The sequence below is a fragment of the Stegodyphus dumicola genome, chromosome 12 (assembly GCF_044657685.1).
Source record: "Stegodyphus dumicola isolate Sdum_Otavi_A_Nest chromosome 12, ASM4465768v1".
Classification (NCBI taxonomy): Eukaryota; Metazoa; Arthropoda; class Arachnida; order Araneae; family Eresidae; genus Stegodyphus; species Stegodyphus dumicola.
The window spans coordinates 121,730,207-121,747,760 of NC_140779.1; positions in this window are offsets into that span (position 1 = coordinate 121,730,207).

Here is a 17,554-nt window from a genome sequence, read left to right on the forward strand (position 1 = left end):
CCATCTGTGTATATCGGATAATAACTGCTATATTTGTGCCTGTGCTCAGCGAAAATTTGTCTGTAAACGATCTCGTTAGTGCTCGCCTTTACGTGATGTTTAAAAACATCAAGAAGCTGGATCCGTGAATTTTCCCAAGGTGGAATTTCAAAATTCTGTACTGCTTGCGGGTGCATATCAGAGAGGGAGAGTTCCTCAATGACAGGGCGAACTCTTAAAGGGAAAGTAGGAAACACAGGATGGACGTGTTTCAAATAATGTGTTACACTCATTATCAAGTAAGCACAGCTTATTGGGATGTTCAGGTTGAGATAGAGTATTAAAATATTCCAAAAGGGACAATTGCTCACGCCTCAGATAAACTGATGGTTCGTTACAGTCAACATATAGGCTCTGCACAGGAGAAGTCCTGAAAGCTCCTGAACAAATCCGCAGATCTTGATGGTGAACAGGATCCAGTTTTAACAAAACAGATGAGCGAGCGGATCCATAAACAACTGAGCCATAGTCCAGTTTAGAGCGGATAAGCGCTCTGTAAATCCGAAGCATGGAGCAACGCTCTGCACCCCAGGAGGTGTTCGCCAACACTTTTAAAATATTTAGTGTTTTTAGACACTTCTTTCTCAGGTTTAAAACATGAGAAAGGAAAGTCAATTTTCGGTCGAACGTCACTCCTAAAAATTTTACTTCAGGCGCAACTGGAATAATTGTACCATTCAAGTATAACTCAGGTTCAGGATGGAGACCTCCTTTCCTACAAAAGTGCACGCAGACAGTTTTCTGTTTCGAAAATGTAAATCCCTGTTTGTCTGACCATTCTTGGATCTTAATCAGAGCCATCTGCAGTTGCCTCTCTACATATCTCATGTCTGCTCCTCGACAGCTAATTTGCAGATCATCAACATATAGAGATCCCAAGATGGTGGGAGGAAGTTCTTTTAGTACAGAATTTATTTTTAAACTAAACAGGGTTACACTGAGCACACAGCCTTGAGGCACACCCTCTTCCTGTTCAAAAACATCCGAAAAAACAGAGCCAATTCTTACTTGAAAAGTTCTAGTGTTCAAGAAATTTTGAATGAAAATTGGTAGGTTGCCGCGCAAGCCACTCTCGTGAAGATCCCGGAGTATACCGTATCTCCATGCCTTATCATAAGCTTTTTCAATGTCGAAGAATATCGAGACAAGGTGGCTTCTTCTTACAAATGCTTTTCGAATACATGTCTCTAAGAGGAGCATGTTATCTACAGTTGTTCTTCCCTTTCGAAAACCACTCTGATAAGGCGATATAATATCATTCTTTTCCAAGAAGTAGACTAGGCGGCTGTTTACCATCTTTTCAAACAGTTTGCAGAGGCAACTCGTAAGGGCAATTGGCCGATAGTTGGAGGGATTCCTTGGATCTTTCCCTGGCTTAGCAATAGGAATGACAACAGCTCTCCTCCATGCACTGGGAAAGGTACGCTCCTTCCACACCCTAGTGTAAAGAGTGAGAAGGGCATTCAGTGACTTACAGGACAGATGCTTTAGCATTTCATAATTCACTCCATCAAGACCCGGAGAAGACCTATGTGTCTGCAATAAAGCACTCCTTAATTCAAGCATAGTAAAGTCTCTATTGTAAGGCTCAGATTTGGAAGAGTTGAATGCGATGGGATTTATTTCAGTGTGCTGCTTCATAGAGAGAAATGCAGGTGTATAGTTTCTGCTGGAAGAAACGGAAGGAAATGTCTCACCAATAGTATTCGCAATTTCTTCTATGGAGCTAATCACTCGGCAATCTTTTTCCAAAAAGGAAAGTGAGTGGTCTTTATATATGCCGCATGCTTTTCGAACTCTTTCCCAAACCCGCTTGCTAGGCGTGGAGGATGTTATTGACGACACATATGAAATCCAGGAATCCCTCTGGCTCTGCCTTCTTACTTTTCGTGCATTTGCTTTGGCTCTTTTAAAGGCTATGAGGTTTCGCAGAGTAGGATATCTACGAAAAATACCCCATGCTTTTTTCTGTTTTTTCAGTGCTTCATGACAGTCGCGATTCCACCATGGTTTTGAATATTTTAGTAGTTTTCCTGATGTTCTAGGAATCGAAAGCATAGCTGCCTGAATAATAAATAGTATTAGTAACAGCTTCAACAGCGTCATCGATATGCGCATCTTCTACCATTTCATCTGTGAGCTCTGCAATGGAAGAGAAGAGTTCCCAGTCTGCCCTGTCCAGTATGAATCGAGGGGATCTCGACATGGGGTTTGCTCCTCTTCGTGCAAGAGACACAAGAATGGGATAATGATCACTGTTGTAAAGATCTTTACCCACATTAAAAGTGCAAAAAGGCAACAGAGATGGTGAACAGATGGCAAGGTCGAGAGCATGGAATGTTTTTGAAGGCTCATGGAAGTAAGTATCTTGCCCATTATTGAGGAGGCAAATCTTCGATCATCTGCTCAATTTGTCTTCCTCGGCAATTAGTATCCTTACTACCCCAGAGTGGACTATGGCCGTTAAAATCTCCTATTATGATGAAAGGCTCAGGCAGCTGCTCTAAAAGACCATTTAAATCTTGCTGATCAATATGCTCATTTGGAGGCAAATAGAGAGAAACGACTGTCAGAACAAAATCAAAATTTGTTTGAGTAGCGACAACTTGGAGGGATGTCGTCAAAGAAAGCACATTTGAGGGATAATCCAGTGAGGTGAGGAGACCTATACCTCTACTGGCACGCTCACCTGCAAGGTTATCTTTCCTGACGAAGGAAAACCTCCGAAGTTTTGCCTGTTGTTCTGGTTTTAGATTTGTTTCCTGTACTGCGAAGCATACAGGATGATAAGCATTAATTATGGCTTTGATGTCGAGCAAATTTCGGTGGAAACCGCGACAGTTCCATGAGACGAGGGTGGCCATTATGTCTGGTTTTTGTTCTTTCTGTGCTCTTGTTTGGTTTTTCGTGGAAGTAGATGCCTGGGAAATTCTAGACCCTCCTCTACTTCCATAGTGTCTGAATCCACAGATTCAGAAATCATTTCGTCAAAAGAGCTATTGCTGGGACTTCTATTTTTATTAATTATTTTGTGACTTTCAATTTTAGGTTTACTTTGAATGACTGTTTCTTTTTTTTGTATTAAATGAGTTGCATTTTCCGTTTTCTTGGTGGATGTGGTTGGTTGGGTTTTATTTGGTTTAGTCTGCGTGCCTATTGATGTTTGGGTGGCAATGCTACGTGTTGTTTTAACTGCACTGGCATAAGATTTGTTTGATTGCAGCTGTGTGCTTTGAACTAGTTTTCTGGCTTCAGCATACGAGATGTTCCTGGTAACTTTAAGAGTCTGTACTTCTTTTTCGGATTTCCATTTTGGGCAGAGGCGTGAAAATGCTGGGTGCTGACCCTTGCAATTTATACACGAAGGCGCAGCGGTACAATTTTCCGAATCGTGGCCAATCTGTGAGCATCGGGCGCATGTGAGGCTGCCACGACAAGACGTCTTAGAATGGCCGAAACGCTGGCATTGGAAGCATCGCATAGGGTTGGGAATATAAGGTCTTACAGGACAATTTAAATATCCGGCCTTAATATTCTTAGGCAGATCAGGCGTGTTGAAGGTAAGGATCACGTGTTTCGTATCGATCAACTTACCTTCCTTACGCATCTTGATCCGCCTAGCACCGCAGACATTTTGGTCGGATAGCTCGGAAGCGATCTCTTCTTCAGGAACGTACAGAAGGTCGAATTCCGATATTACGCCACGAGAATAATTCAGTGTCTTATGTGCTGTTACAGTGACATTCGCTTGCCCAAGTTTAGTAATCTGAAGTAAAGAAGCAGACTGGGTGGCTGAGTTTGTATCAATAAGCAAGTCTCCGGAGCGGAGACGCTTTATGTTTGTCGGCTCACCAATACAAGACTGGATGTATTTATTTATTACGAAAGGAGACATCTTATACATTTCGCCAGAAGGACTAGAGATGACTAGGAAACGGGGACTATTGTGATGATTTTTTTTATTTGCATCTGTCCGTAATTTTTTTGCAGAATTTTCAGAACTAGGTTGAGTGACAGGTTGAGTGACTGGTTTAGTAGTAGACGTTTCAGAGCTAGGTTGAATGATTGGTTTATTAGTAGATGGTTCAGAGCTAGGTCTAGTGACTGGTTTAGCAGTATACGTTTCAGAACTAGGTTGAGTGACTGGTTTAGCTGTAGACGTTTCAGAACTAGTTTGAATGACTGGAGTTACCTCGAAATCTTTAATTAAGTAGATATGAGAAGAAGCCATAGTGAAAGAATAAAGATTCGGGTCCGACGGCCCCGCCCACCACGGAGCCCAACAAGGGAACACAGATTCCTGTGTTAGGGCTAGCCGGACCTATACGCAAACTGAAGCCCCACAGTCGGCTTTCCCGAAAGCAGGTACTCCCGAGGGCTTGACCCCAAGCCACTAACACAAGGACTAGTAACCAGCCGATTGACACCCGTGAGGACGACTAAGGTGCCTCCCGTTTAGCTGAAGCAGAGGCCAAAGTAGAGTGTTGGGGACAGTACCTCGCCCCTCAACTACCAGGACCCTCCTTTCCAGCGACACGGGTCTCCACGCACGGCAAACACGTGGGCAGTTTTCTCGCCACTCGAAGACTAGAGACAAGGGCTGTTCCAGTCTCTCGTGACGAGCCCCAAACTCCGTAGAGAGAAACCACGAGGGAGAAGAGAAGGGAAAAAGTTCCAGCAAAGAGGAGAGGAGACGGAAAAGAGGATAGATCACTGGGGCTCCAGGATCGTGATACCCGTCTCATCAAGAAGATGATCCCCTGAAGGGCTAGGGTACCTCGGGATTGCCACACCCGTACTCACAGAAGTGAGCCCCCTGAGGGGAGTCTTCCTGGAAGCTTCATAAGTTTCTTTGATTAGTTGCGTATTGCTTCTTATATAATCATCTATTTCTTTGATTGAATTCATCTTCTGATGCTTTATATATTTGGATGAGAGCATTTCTCTGAACTTCATCCAGTCCACGTGTCTTATGTTCAGTCTTTGATAGGTTTTTGAATGGTAGCTGACGTCTTGAACCTCATAGCTGATGTAGTTGTGGTCACTGAGGGTGGCTTCTTCCAGCACCTGCCAGTTCTTGACTTCTATTGTGCCTTGGCTTCTGAGTAAGGTCACGTCTATCCAGGAGTTACCTCTAACCCCTGTATAGTTTGGAGGGCTTTGTGGATCGTTGAGGATGGTGAGGTCCGTGGCTGCTACGAAGTCGCATATCTTCAAACCTCTTGGATCAGTATGCATGGGGCCCCATATCGGGTGCTTCCCATTTAGGGAGTGAGTGAGTGAGTGATTATGGCGCAAAAACCAGAGATGGTTATGACGCGCCAAACACAAGATGGGATGATTACAATTGATGACATTAAAATTCAATCAATAAAAACAAGTAGATAAATGTACCAAATCCAGAGGATGAAGTCATATAAACACAAGTTAAAAAGCACATATTAAAATTCAAGACACAGTCTTCAAAACAAATTACATTTGGTAATAAAAGCCAATCTCTTTTAAATAATAAAATAAATTACAATACACCTCTCTTCCGATTAAACGGTCGAGAGGTAAGTCACAGCTATTAAAATATTTCTGGCGAAGACTATTAAAACATTGACACTCAATTAAAATATGACGAACAGATAAACAAACATTACAATTAAAACAAACAGGCTCATTTTCAGCTTTAAGAAGATAGCTATGTGTGACTCTGGTATGACCAATTCTGAGTCGAGTCAAAAGAACGTCCTCTTTACGATTTCCAGCAAAATCCCAATGCTCAATTCTAGGTTTGATGTTTCTCAACTTGTTGTGATGCTGAACATCCCAAATTTGCTGCCATTTTTTTCGGACCTTTCCCTTGATGACATTGCAGATATCTCTAAAAGGGATAAGGCGACTGGACAGTTCAACAGCAGATTTGGCTGCGATATCTGCAAGCTCATTTCCTTTTATTCCAACATGTCCAGGAACCCAGCAGTACAGGACTTCATAACCTCGAATCGTTAAATTTATATGAATTTTGAGAACATCCACTACCACAGGATTCTGAGTGTTGGGAAAAGCTTCCAAGGATTTAAGAGCACTATACGAGTCTGTGTAAACTATGAACTTTTTGTGGCAGAGCTTTGAGATATACAAAAGACCATAATATATAGCAGTCAGTTCAGATGTTAGGACTGAGAAAGCATGGTGCAGGCATCTGCCCTCTATGTAATTTTCAAATACAAAAGCCATCCCAACATGATCATTTGTCTTTGATCCATCTGTGTATATCGGATAATAACTGCTATATTTGTGCCTGTGCTCAGCAAAGAGTTGTCTATAAACGATCTCGTTAGTGCTTGCCTTCACGTGATGTTTGAAAACATCAAGAAGCTGAATCCGTGAATTTTCCCAAGGTGGGATTTCAAAGTTCTGTACTGCTTGGGGGCGCATATCAGAGAGGGAAAGTTCCTCAATGATAGGGCGAAGTCTTAAAGGAAAGGTAGGAACGCAGGATGGACGTGTTTCAAATAAAGTGTTACACTCATTATCAAGTAAGCACAGCTTATTGGGATGTTCAGGTTGGGATAAGATATTAAAATATTGTAAAAGGGACAATTGCTCACGCCTCAGATAAAGTGATGGTTCGTTACAGTCAACATATAGGCTCTGCACAGGAGAAGTCCTGAAAGCTCCTGAACAAATCCGCAGACCTTGATGGTGAACAGGATCCAGTTTTAACAAAACAGATGACCGAGCGGATCCATAAAACTCTGAGCCATAGTCCAGTTTAGAGCGGACGAGCGCTCTGTAAATGCGAAGCATGGAGCAACGCTCTGCACCCCAGGAGGTGTTCGCCAACACTTTTAAAATATTTAGTGTTTTTAGACACTTCTTTCTCAGGTTTAAAACATGAGAAAGGAAAGTCAATTTTCGGTCGAACGTCACTCCTAAAAATTTTACTTCAGGCGCAACTGGAATAATTGTACCATTCAAATATAACTCAGGTTCAGGATGGAGACCTCGCTTCCTACAAAAGTGCACACACACAGTTTTCTGTTTCGAAAATGTAAATCCCTGTTTGTCTGACCATTCTTGGATCTTATTCAGAGCCATCTGCAGTTGCCTCTCTACATATCTCATGTCTGCTCCTCGACAGCTAATCTGCAGATCATCAACATATAGAGATCCCAAGATGGTGGGAGGAAGTTCTTTTAGTACAGAATTTATTTTTAAACTAAACAGGGTTACACTGAGCACACAGCCTTGAGGCACACCCTCTTCCTGTTTAAAAACATCCGAAAAAACAGAGCCAATTCTTACTTGAAAAGTTCTAGTGTTCAAGAAATTTTGAATGAAAATTGGTAGGTTGCCGCGCAAGCCACTCTCGTGAAGATCCCGGAGTATACCGTATCTCCATGCCTTATCATAAGCTTTTTCAATGTCGAAGAATATCGAGACAAGGTGGCTTCTTCTTACAAATGCTTTTCGAATAGATGTCTCTAAGAGGAGCATGTTATCTACAGTTGTTCTTCCCTTTCGAAAACCACTCTGATAAGGCGATATAATATCATTCTTTTCCAAGAAGTAGACTAGGCGGCTGTTTACCATCTTTTCAAACAGTTTGCAGAGGCAACTCGTAAGGGCAATTGGCCGATAGTTGGAGGGATTCCTTGGATCTTTCCCTGGCTTAGGAATAGGAATGACAAGAGCTCTCCCCCATGCACTGGGAAAGGCATGCTCCTTCCACACCCTATTGTAAAGAGTGAGAAGGGCATTCAGTGACTTACAGGACAGATGCTTTAGCATTTCATAATTCACTCCATCAAGACCCGGAGAAGACCTATGTGTCTGCAATAAAGCACTCCTTAATTCAAGCATAGTAAAGTCTCTATTGTAAGGCTCAGATTTGGAAGAGTTGAATGCGATGGGATTTATTTCAGAGTGCTGCTTCATAGAAAGAAATGCAGGTGTATAGTTTCTGCTGGAAGAAACGGAAGCAAATGTCTCACCGATAGTATTCGCAATTTCTTCTATGGAGCTAATCACTCGGCCATCTTTTTCCAAAAAGGAAAGTGAGTGGTCTTTATATATGCCACATGCTTTTTGAACTCTTTCCCAAACCCGCTTACTAGGCGTAGAGGATGTTATTGACGACACATATGAAATCCAGGAATCCCTCTGGCTCTGCCTTCTTACTTTCCGTGCATTTGCTCTGGCTCTTTTAAAGGCTATGAGGTTTCGCAGAGTAGGATATCTACGAAAAATACCCCATGCTTTTTTCTATTTTTTCAGTGCTTCATGACAGTCGCGATTCCACCACGGTTTCGAATATTTTAGTAGTTTTCCTGATGTTCTAGGAATGGAGAGCATAGCTGCCTGAAAAATAGTATTAGTAACAGCTTCAACAGCGTCATCGATATGCACACCTTCTACCATTTGATGTGTGAGGTCTGCAATGGAAGAGAAGAGTTCCCAGTCTGCCCTGTCCAGGATAAAACGAGGGAGTCTCGTCATGGGATTTGCTCCTCTTCGTGCAAGAGACACAAAAATAGGATAATGATCGCTGTTGTACAGGTCATTTCCGACACTAAAAGTGCAAAATGGCAACAGAGATGGTGAACAGATGGCAAGGTCGAGAGCATGGAATGTCTTTGTAGGCTCATGGACGTAAGTATCCTGCCCATTATTCAGGAGACAAAGGCTATGATCTTCGATCATCTGCTCAATTTGTCTCCCTGGGCAATTTGTATCTTTACTACCCCAGAGCGGACTATGGCCGTTAAAATCTCCTATTATGATGAAAGGCTCAGGCAGCTGCTCTAAAAGACCATTTAAATCTTGCTGATCAATATGCTCATTTGGAGGCAAATACAGAGAAACGACTGTAACAACAATATCAAAATTTGTTTGAGTAGCGACAACTTGGAGGGATGTCGTCAAAGAAAGCACATTTGAGGGATAATCCATTGAGGTGAAGAGACCGACACCTCCACTGGCACGTTCACCTGCAATGTTATCTTTCCTGACGAAAGAAAACCTCCAAAGTTTTGCCTGTTGTTCTGGTTTTAGATTTGTTTCCTGTATTGCGAAGCATACAGGATGATAAGCATTGATTATGGCTTTGATGTCGAGCAAATTTCGGTGGAAACCGCGACAGTTCCATGAGACGAGGGTGGCCATTATGATTGATGTTTGTTGTTCCTGTGTTCCTTTTTAGTTTTGCGCGGAAGCAGATGATCGGGAACTTCTAGACCGTCTTCCACTTCCATACTGTCTTTATCTGCAGATTCAGAAATAATTTTATTTGCAGAACTATTGCTGGGACTTCTATTTTTGGTTTCTATTATTGGAGGCACAGTTTTGGGTTTGCTCGGGATTGCTATTTCTTTATTTTGTATGGTATGTGTTGGATTATCTTTGTTCTTGCTTGCAGGCTGCTGGTTTTTATTTGGTGGAGTCTGTGTACTTATGGAAGTTTGGGTGGCTATTGTGCGGGTTGATTTCACGGCATTGGCATATGATTTGTTTGATATAGGCTGTGTGCTTTGAACTTGTCTTCTGGCTTCGGCATACGAAATGTTCCTGGAAACTTTTATGGTCTGCACATCCTTTTCTAATTTCCATTTCGGACAGGAACGAGAAAATGCTGGATGGTTGCCCTTGCAATTTATACACAGTGCTGCAGCGGTGCAATTTTCGCTATCGTTGCCAACCGACGAGCATCGAGCGCACGTCAGGGTCCCACGACAGGACATTTTGGAATGGCCAAAACGCTGGCACTGGAAGCATCGCATGGGGTTTGGAATATAAGGCCTTACGGGGCAGTTAAGATATCCAGCCTTAATATTTTTCGGCAGATCAGGCGAGTTGAAGGTCAGGATTACGTGTTTAGTGTCAGTCAACTGACCTTCCTTACGCATCTTGATCCGCCGAGCACCACAGACTTTTTGGTCAGCTAACTCGGAAACGAACTCTTCTTCTGAAACGCACAGAAGGTCGATTTCCGAGATCACACCTCTACAATAATTCAGAGTTTTATGCGCTGACACAGTTATAGATACATTTCCGAGTTTGGTTTGTGACAAAAGGGAAGCAGATTGGGTTGGTGTGACAGTATCTATAAGCAGGTCTCCAGAACGGAGACGCTTTATATTCTTTGGTTCACCTATGCAAGAACGGATATATTTGCTTACAACGAAAGGGGACATCTTTTGCAGTTCACCGGAGGGACTCGAGACTACAAGGAAGCGTGGATTATCAGTGATTACTTTGGCATTTGCATCGGTACGTATTTTCTTAGTAAGAGATTTATCAATTATTTCAATACTTTGGTCGTTTTCATTTGATTTGAGAAGAAACATAGAAGCCATATTTAAGAAAGAAAAGATTCGGGTCCGACGGTTCCGCCCACCACGGAGCCCAACAAGGGAACACAGATTCCTGTGTTAGGGCTAGCCGGACCTATACGCAAACTGAAGCCCCACAGTCGGCTTTCCCGAAAGCAGGTACTCCCGAGAGCTTGACCCCAAGCCACTGACACAAGGACTAGTGACCAGCCGATTGACACCCGTGAGGACGACTAAGGTGCCTCCCGTTTAGCTGAAGCAGAGGCCAAAGTAGTGTGTTGGGGACAGTACCTCGCCCCTCAACTACCAGGACCCTCCTTTCCAGCGACACGGGTCTCCACGCACGGCAAACACGTGGGCAGTTTTCTCGCCACTCGAGAACTAGAGACAAGGTCTGTTCCAGTCTCTCGTGACGAGCCCCAAACTCCGTAGAAACCACGAGGGAGAAGAGAAGGGGAAAAGTTCCAGCAAAGAGGAGAGGAGACGGAAAAGAGGATAGATCACTGGGGCTCCAGGATCGTGACACCCGTCTCATCAAGAAGATGATCCCCTGAAGGGCTAGGGTACCTCGGGATTGCCACACCCGTACTCACAAAAGTGAGCCCCCTGACGGTGAAGTTTTGCATGGTGTTCTGGTTTCAGATTTGATTCCTGTATTGCTAAGCACACAGGATGGTACACATTTATTATAGATTTGATGTCAAGCAAATTTCGGTGGAAACCGCGACAGTTCCATGACACGAGGGTGGCCATTATGAATGGTTTTTGTTTTTCCTGTGCTGTTCTTTTGTTTTTCGTGGAAGTAGATGCCTGGGAAATTCCAGACCCTCTTCCACTTCCATAAAGTCTGAATCCGCAGATTCAGAAATCATGTCATCAAGAGAGCTATTGCTGCGACTTCTATTTTTATTTGATATTTTTTGTGTGGCAGTTTTCGGCTTACTTTGAATAACTGTTTCTTTCTTTTGTACTATATGGGTTGCATTTTCTTTTTTCTTGTTGGATGTAGACGGTTGGGTTTTATTTGGTAGGGTCTGTGTGCCTATTGATGTTTGGGTGGCAACTGTACGATATGATTTAACAGCACTGGCGTATGATGAATTTGGTCGAAGCTGTGTGCTCTGGACTAGTCTTCTGGCTTCGGCGTAAGAGATGTTCCTAGTAACTTTTGTAGTCTGGATTTCTTTTTCCAATTTCCATTTTGGGCACAAGCGAGAAAATGCTGGGTGGTCACCCTTGCAATTTATACACAAAGGCGCAGCGGTACAATTATCAGAATCGTGGCCAATCTGTGAGCATCGGGCGCATGTGAAGCTGCCACGACAAGACGTCTTAGAATGGCCGAAACGCTGGCATTGGAAACATCGCATAGGGTTTGGAATATAAGGTCTTACAGGAATATTTAGATATCTGGCCTTAATATTCTTAGGCAGCTCAGGCGTGTTGAAGGTAAGGATCACGTGTTTCGTGTCTATCAACTTACCTTCTTTACGCATCTTGATCCGCCTTACACTGCAGACATTTTGTTCGGATAACTCAGAAGCGATCTCTTCTTCAGAAACATACAGAAGGTCGAATTCTGAGATTACACCACGACAATAGTTCAGTGACTTATGGGGTGTTAAAGTGACATTCGCTTGCCGAAGTTTAGTAATCTGAAGTAAAGAAGCAGACTGGGTGGCTGAGTTTGTATCAATAAGCAAGTCTCCGGAGCGGAGACGCTTTATGTTTCTCGGTTCACCAATACAAGACTGGATGTATTTATTTATTACGAAAGGAGACATCTTATGCATTTCGCCAGAAGGACTAGAGATGACTAGGAAACGGGGACTATTATGATGATTTTTTTTATTTGCATCTGTCCGTAATTTTTTTGCAGAATTTTCAGAACTAGGTTGAGTGACTGGTTTAGTAGTAGACGTTTCAGAACTAGGTTGAATGATTGGTTTATTAGTAGATGTTTCAGAACTAGGTTGAGTGACTGGTTTAGTAGTAGATATTTCAGAACTAGGTTGAGAGACTGGAGTGACTTGAGTAACTGGAGTGATCTCGAAATCTTTAATTAAATATGTGTGAAGAAGCCATATTGAAGAGAAGAAAGATTCGGGTCCGACGGCCCCGCCCACCACGGAGCCCTACAAGGGAACACAGATTCCTGTGTTAGGGCTAGCCGGACCTATACGCAAACTGAAGCCCCACAGTCGGCTTTCCCGAAAGCAGGTATTCCCGAGAGCTTGACCCCAAGAAACTGACACAAGGACTAGTAACCAGCCGATTGACACCCGTGAGGACGACTAAGGTGCCTCCCGTTTAGCTGAAGCAGAGGCCAAAGTAGTGTGTTGGGGACAGTACCTCGCCCCTCAACTACCAGGACCCTCCTTTCCAGCGAAACGGGTCTCCACGCACGGCAAACACGTGGGTAGTTTTCTCGCCACTCGAGAACTAGAGACAAGGTCTGTTCCAGTCTCTCGTGACGAGCCCCAAACTCCGTAGAGAGAAACCACGAGGGAGAAGGGAAGGGAAAAAGTACCAGCCAAGAGGAGAGGAGACGGAAAAGAGGATAGATCACTGGGGCTCCAGGATCGTGACACCCGTCTCACCAAGAAGATGATCCCCTGAAGGGCTAGGGTACCTCGGGATTGCCACACCCGTACTCACAAAAGTGAGCCCCCTGAGGGCCTCTGCAATGGAAGAGAAGAGTTCCCAGTCTGCCCTGTCCAGTATGAATCGAGGGGATCTCGACATGGGGTTTGCTCCTCTTCGTGCAAGACACAAGAATGGGATAATGATCACTGTTGTAAAGATCTTTACCCACATTAAAAGTGCAAAAAGGCAACAGAGATGGTGAACAGACGGCAAGGTCGAGAGCATGGAATGTTTTTAAAGGCTCATGGAAGTAAGTATCTTGCCCATTATTGACGAGACAAAGGCTATGATCTTCGATCATCTGCTCAATTTGTCTTCCTCGGCAATTAGTATCCTTACTACCCCAGAGCGGACTATGGCCGTTAAAATCTCCTATTATGATGAAAGGCTCAGGCAGCTGCTCTAAAAGACCATTTAAATCTTGCTGATCAATATGCTCATTTGGAGGCAAATACAGAGAAACGACTGTAGCAACAAAATCAAAATTTGTTTGAGTAGCGACAACTTGGAGGGATGTCGTCAAAGAAAGCACATTTGAGGGATAATCCAGTGAGGTGAGGAGACCTACACCTCCACTGGCACGCTCACCTGCAATGTTGTCTTTCCTGACGAAAGAAAACCTCCGAAGTTTTGCTTGTTGTTCCGGTTTTAGATTTGTTTCCTGTATTGCGAAGCATAAAGGTTGATGAACATTGATTATAGCTTTGATGTCGAGCAGATTTCGGTGGAAACCACGACAGTTCCATGATACGAGGGTGGCCATTATGAATAGTTTTTGTTCTTTCTGTGCTCTTGTTTGGTTTTTCGTGGAAGTAGATGCTTGGGAACTTCCAGACCCTCTTCTACTTCCATACCGTCTGAATCCGCAGATTCAGAAACCATTCCATCAAGAGAGCTATTGCTGGAACTTCTATTTTTATTTGTTTCTTTTCGTGTGGTAGTTTTGGGTTTGCTTTGAATTACTATTTCTTTATTTTGTACTGTATGGGTTGGGTTTTCTTTCTTCTTGTTGTTTGTAGTCTGTTGAGTTTTGTTTGGTGGCGTCTGCATACTAACTGATGTTTGGGTAGCAACTGAGCGAGATTTTTTAAGAGCATTGGCGTAAGATGTATTTGGTCGTAGCTGTGTGCTTTGGACTAATCTTCTGGCTTCGGCATATGAGATGTTCCTCGTAACCTTTGCATTCTGCACTTCTTTTTCCAATTTCCATTTTGGACAGAGGCGTGAAAATGCTGGGTGCTCACCCTTGCAATTTATACAAAGAGGCGCAGCGGTACAATTTTCAGAATCGTGGCCAATCTGTGAGCATCGGGCGCATGTGAGGCTGCCACGACAAGACGTCTTAGAATGGCCGAAACGCTGGCATTGGAAGCATCGCATAGGGTTGGGAATATAAGGTCTTACGGGACAATTTAAATATCCGGCCTTAATATTCTTAGGCAGATCAGGCGTGTTGAAGGTAAGGATCACGTGTTTCGTATCGATCAACTTACCTTCCTTACGCATCTTGATCCGCCTAGCACCGCAGACATTTTGGTCGGATAGCTCGGAAGCGATCTCTTCTTCAGGAACATACAGAAGGTCGAATTCCGATATAACGCCACGACAATAATTCAGTGTCTTATGTGCTGTTACATTGACATTCGCTTGCCCAAGTTTAGTTATTTGAAGTAAAGAAGCAGACTGGGTGGCTGAGATTGTATCAATAAGGAAGTCTCCGGAGCGGAGACGCTTTATATTTCTCGGCTCACCAATACAAGACTGGATGTATTTGTTAATTACGAAAGGAGACATCTTATGCATTTCGCCAGAAGGACTAGAGATGACTAGGAAACGGGGACTATTGTTATGAATTTTTTTATTTGCATCTGTCCGTAATTTTTTTGCAGAATTTTCAGAACTAGATTGAGTGACTGGTTTAGTAGTACTTTTCAGAACTAGGTTGAATGATTGGTTTATTAGTAGGTGGTTCAGAGCTAGGTTGAGTGACTGGTTTAGTAGTGGACGTTTCAGAACTAGGTTGAGAGACTGGAGTGACTTCAAAGTTTTTTAATAAAAAAATATGTGTATTTGCCATATTGAAAATAGAAAAGATTCGGGTCCGACGGCCCCGCCCACCACGGAGCCCAACAAGGGAACACAGATTCCTGTGTTAGGGCTAGCCGGACCTATACGCAAACTGAAGCCCCACAGTCGGCTTTCCCGAAAGCAGGTACTCCCGAGAGCTTGACCCCAAGCCACTGACACAAGGACTAGTGACCAGCCGATTGACACCCGTGAGGACGACTAAGGTGCCTCCCGTTTAGCTGAAGCAGAGGCCAAAGCAGTGTGTTGGGGACAGTACCTCGCCCCTCAACTACCAGGACCCTCCTTTCCAGCGACACGGGTCTCCACGCACGGCAAACACGTGGGCAGTTTTCTCGCCACTCGAGAACTAGAGACAAGGTCTGTTCCAGCCTCTCGTGACAAGCCCCAAACTCCGTAGAGAGAAACCACAAGGGAGAAGGGAAGGGAAAAAGATCCAGCCAAGAGGAGAGGAGACGGAAAAGAGGATAGATCACTGGGGCTCCAGGATCGTGACACCCGTCTCACCAAGAAGATGATCCCCTGAAGGGCTAGGGTACCTCGGGATTGCCACACCCGTACTCACAAAAGTGAGCCCCTGAGGGCAGCTTGCACTTTTACATTTTCTTTGAAAGGTAAAACAAGCATTGAATCACATAATATGTTTCACAAAAGTGGACCAGAATTAGAACCTTGAGGAAAACCTCTACCATAATTTCTCTTAGAACATATAATACCATCTTGAAAAGAAACAAAACGATCACAAAGATAATTTTCAAATAACTTGAATAAATTATAAGGACATTTAAACTTCTTTAATTGGAACAAAATAAAAGGCCACCAAACACTATTGAAAGCACTCTTAACATCTAATGTAACAAGCGCAGTATGTAGTTTCAATCTTTTATTTTCTTTTATTTTATCCAATAAATCACAAATAGCCAAGGTAGTACTTTTACCTGTTACAAATCCATATTGAGATTGATTCAGTAGTTTATTTTTATTCAAGTAAAAGTAAAGTCTATTCGTCATTAATTTGTCTAAAATTTTTCCAAATACTGGTAATAAGCATATAGGTCTATATGAAGAGGGATCCATTTTTTCTTTTCCCTCTTTGGTAAATAAAACCAAAGAAGCATTTTTCCAAATCCTAGGAAATATACCAAATTTCAAACAATTATTATAAATTTTACAAATAAAACAAGGATCAGTATCTATAATTTCTTCAATAATATCCAAACATAGACCATCATAACCTGGAGCTTTTCCTTTATTCATAGACCTTACTACATTCATTATTTCTTCTGTAAATTCTAAGTCATTAAATTCATTTTCATAATTTTGAATATTCTGCCTTATTTCTTTATGCCATTCTAAATCATCTTCAGTCATATCGTCTGGAAAATGGAACTTAACCATATAATCCAATGTATCTTTTATTGAATTTGTTTCCGAACCATCATCCTTTTTTAATCGGCTCAAAGTAAGTGCAGATTTACACTTTCCCATAGTAATTTTATGAGGGATACCATAAGGTTGATCTAAATTAGTTTTCTTACATAGTTCATCCCACGATTGATTCTTAGCAATATTAATTTCTTTCTTATAAATTCCTCTTATTTTTTTATAATTATCCTCTAAAAATCTTTTATCTTCCAAATTAAAAGCATTAAGAAATTTTCTTCTTGCAATTCTAACTTTAGACCTCAAAATATCCAATTTTTTATTCCACCAAACAGAAGATCCTTTTGTTTTAAATTTCTTTTTTATTCTATTCTTTTCACAAATATTTACGACTTCATCAGTAAACCCTTCAACAATTATTTCCAAATTATTTTCATCAATTTTCATTTTATTATAATGCGATAAAAGAGTAAAAACGTCTCTTTTAAAATCAATCCAATTCAAATTTTCATCAAAGGAGAAAAATCCTGATCACCGAAGTCAATTTCTATATAATTATGATCACTACAAGAAATATCTGTAATGACTTTCCAATCAATATTTAAGGAAGAATGCGCAAGAGTAAGATCAATCCAAGAGGAACCTCTTGCTCCTTCAAAAGTAGAAGAATCAGGATTATTTAAAATGCAAATTCCATATGCATTTATAAATTCCAATACTTGTTTTCCTCTAATATCTTCCTCTTGATCTCCCCAGACATCACTCTTAGCATTAAAATCTGCACCAATAACAAATTCGTTACATAGATCTTTATTCAAAATTCTTGAAATTTCATACAAACAAAGAGTCAAATCCGCTTTAGGAGAACAATAAGCTGAAATCAGCAAAAAATCTTGATCTCCAAAATTAATTTTCAAAACAACCAAGACATTGAAAATCAAAATCTCAATCACCGAAACTGTTTTATCAAATATAACTATTCCTGCTAACGGAATATCGTTATCTGCAAAATATTGTCTATATTGAGATGAGAAGCCTTTAACCTTATTATTAATATGATAAGGCTCTTGTACTATAGC